Genomic DNA, 3646 nt, shown 5'->3' on the forward strand with positions numbered 1-3646 from the left:
TTAGTTAGGTCACGACCAAAATCCAATCCGTAGCACTAGGTAGCAAAATCAGCATCCCTTTCCTAATTCTAATCGGTAAGACAAGCATAGATCGGTTCAGCCACACATCTTTTTCGTTCGCTCCCCTTTTTATTCTCTAAGGAACCCTCTCCTTAACGAGCGTAGATTGATGGAGATGGTTTTTGTACCGGTCAATCTTTATATCCTTTCTGGCATAGTTCTGTAAAAGATCGGCAGGTGATCCGTCCTTTCTCCTCTGCCGTAGTTCATCAACGCGTGTCCGGCAATCCCGGTTAGATCGACACAATCGGCAAAAAAGAAAAAGGCCAAAAGAGACCCATTGATTAGGCTCCTCTTGCCGTGCTACTTTAAATTTTCTAACTTTTCTTTCATTCGCAAACATACAGTGACAACCTATATGACTCTAGGTTTCTTTTCCTAATTTTTGCACGTGCATGCATTTTCCCTTTAAAATTCGTAGGACATACAAATCTCAACACTTATGCAACTAAAAATCCTTAAAAAAAACAAAGCTTTCATACCCTGCAGCTTTTAAGAGGTTAGTGACAAGAATCAACCACATGTTTTGGAGCGCAGTGACATTCTCCCTAAAAAAACCATGTTTCATGCGTGGGTGTTTCATTAATAAAGAGAAATATCTGTTCAGTTGGGGCCACGTTTCGACGTGTGTTCTCGACAAATCAGTTCCTCAGACAAAGTATCTCGAAGGTGTTCATAGAGATTGCATGTGCATTTGTGCGTTCATAGGAGCGAGTATGCATTTAGTGAGCATTTATATTGTACCGTGTTTTGTTAAAAAAGATGGTGTAAAACGGGCACCTTTTACGATATACTCCCTCCGTCCCAAAATGTAAGGCGTCTAAGGATTGGTCAAAAGTCAAACCTTACAAACTTTGACCAAATATTTTAAAAAATATTTACATCTACAATATCAAATTGACATATTAAGAAATTATACTTTAGGGTGACTCTATTGATAATGATTTAGTATTGTAAATATTTATATTTTTGTGTGTAAACTTGGTCAAACTTTAAAAACATTGACTTTTAACTAATCCTTAGACGCCTTATTTTTGGCACGGAGGGAGTATCATTCAATAAATACTATGAATTATTCGATCGTTTGTTCAAACATGTTAATTAGATCGGTCGATTGATCAACTCGGATCGGTCGATCGAGCATCAGAGTTGTCTCAGTGATGACAAAAAATAGTGCACATTGTATGATACTGACGTACCACAGATTCTAAAGAAAATGAGGACCATGTGGCCACACATCCTGGACATAGACATTGCGATTATATTCCATTTATTCTATATTTGGAGGGAGCCATCTTTCGTTATTAACCCGTTGCAACACACGGGTATTATGCTAGTATCCCCTAATCCAGATCACATGGACCATGCACTTCATCTTGTGATGGCATCACACCGACTCACGTCAAGCAACGACGCCGCACCCTGCTTGTTAGCCTGACACCGACTTCATTTTAGATATCATGTAGTACATGTCAAGTACCAAATCACTGAGAACCAACCTGTGTTTGGATGGTTAGGAGGGCAGTGGCACCCCCAGATTTAACGCTTTGGTGTCTCAAAAATGGAGGAATATTCTTCTGTGGGATGCGGCGTTCCCGATGACATTGTGGTGCTAGTGGTGACTTCGTCAATCTCAATACCCGTCGGAACAGTTTCTTGGATGCAGTTTCCTGAAGGTGCTCGAAGGGGTAGTGTCACTACAAGAATAACCCCTCTAAAGCAACGCATACTTGGCAACCCTTCAAATATTCGTTGTAAAATTCTATCGTAGATACAGATGTATGTGTTGCAGTCCACATTTGTTGTCCACCTTAGGGATTGCAACTATGGAAAACAAAACCTAAAAGCCCAGCCCACTTAGCAGGATCAATAAGTTCTCTAACCCACCGGCCACGAACCCAGGATTAACGCATGACCGCAACCTTGCAGTTTCCTCCTCGCCTCCTGAAACCTAGCCGCCTCCCTCTAATTCTCTTGGGCAGCTCACGGCCATTCACGATGCCTCCGTCGCCGGTGATCCGTGGTAGCCGGATTGCAGCATGGAAGTCCTGTTGGCGGAGAACCTTGTCCGGTCTCCTATTGCCGCGGTGGCGGCGTGCGGGCTCTCCACGGGATGGGGACGCAATCGCCCAGATCAGTCTCTCGTGTGCGATGGTGGCAGCTGGTTATGGGGACAACGTGGAGGTGAAGTGGTTCAGGAATTCTATTCCCGTTACTGCAGGTGAGTTACTCATTCACGTGAGAGCTGGGAGGGTCTCTGATTTTAGTGCCAAGAATTTGTCTTGGGTGAAAAATTTCAGGTTGTAATCGTTATTGTTGCCGCAGCGATATCCCCATGTTATGTCTCATGCTGTCAACGGCGAACCAAACAAGTATTGCAGGCCACACGTTCTCGTTCCTTGCAACGTGAGATCATTCAATAAGCAGTGTGTTCTGATGGTTAAGGTAATATTATACAGTAGCCAGTAGGAGCTACGGCTGTCAGTTTAAGGCACTGCATGATTTAGGCGATAACCTGCCTGTCCTTGTTGTTCAAAGTCTCTGCAGTCTATGATGGATATAAATTATCATCAAATTGAAAACATGTTTTTAAATTCATTGTTTTAATAAATTTTGTTAATTCCCAAGTACTCCCTTTTCTTACAGGAAGGAGGCAAAGATACTAAGGTCATCTGTGAGGGGCTTGTGGCCATGCAAAGATGCTTGTATGTTTACCCCGAATACTGCACAGAAAAAAAGGTAGGACTTTCTGGCGAGATCCCAAATTATGTATGCTATGTCGATCAGTTAAAAAATATATTTTGTTTTCTGTTAGATGGGTTCATTTAGATACCATGGTTGCTATTTCTTAACAAGATTTCATCCTGTATTTCCATCTATGTGGTAGCCACTGTGACGTGCGTGTCTGGAGCTATTTCAATTGCAAAGGGTAGCAAAAACGATCTTGCATGCTGACTTAACTTTGTCATCCATCCAAGGTGAGCTTACCTAAATTTATTTAAGAAACTACTTAGTAGAATTTACTACACGTAACACTGTTTTTTGCCGCTTTTTATACTGAAAACGAAAATTTGTATTTGCAGGTGCATGTGCAGGTGCCATACAAGGTCCCATATGTCAGCAATACTATATTTAGATATCAGCTCTTAACATTCTTGGGAAATATTAGAAACAATATAGTGGACTTGGTAGAATGTCATATTTTGATGCAAGATTGTAAAGTTTCTAGTTTTTAGGAAAATTCTATGTATGAGATGGTGGTTCCAATAATAAATATTTAATTCTTTGTCGTGCAATACCTTCATGTGTTTTCTATGTCTTATAAGTTGTGTTCCCTTGCGAGAAAAAGAAACCTACCACCGTTTACAGTGATCAAACAATCTAAGCCAGGAAATAATATTTTCAATATACCAAAATTCGCATATGTGTGAGATATCTCTAGCAACGTGTACAACTGTTGTTCGTACACCGTAGCTACTTCGCAACGCTTGTCCCATTGGTTACCAACGGAGCTATATGTGTTGCCTTATACCATTGCAACACCCAAAAACACAACGCTTTTTTATCCGTTGGTATATGCCCTAGC

At 41.1% G+C, this 3646-nt stretch overlaps 1 long non-coding RNA gene across 1 annotated transcript; it reads left to right on the top strand.

Annotated features, from left to right (window-relative positions):
- The first annotated feature begins 1996 nt into the window (after positions 1-1996).
- Positions 1997-2458, top strand: LOC139839030 (uncharacterized). Its single transcript, XR_011756775.1, has 2 exons — positions 1997-2281; positions 2386-2458. It is a non-coding gene; the product is annotated as an uncharacterized lncRNA (long non-coding RNA).
- Positions 2459-3646: the final 1188 nt, after the last annotated feature.

The sequence above is a fragment of the Lolium perenne genome, chromosome 4, assembly GCF_019359855.2.
Source record: "Lolium perenne isolate Kyuss_39 chromosome 4, Kyuss_2.0, whole genome shotgun sequence".
In the NCBI taxonomy this organism is placed as follows: domain Eukaryota; kingdom Viridiplantae; phylum Streptophyta; class Magnoliopsida; order Poales; family Poaceae; genus Lolium; species Lolium perenne.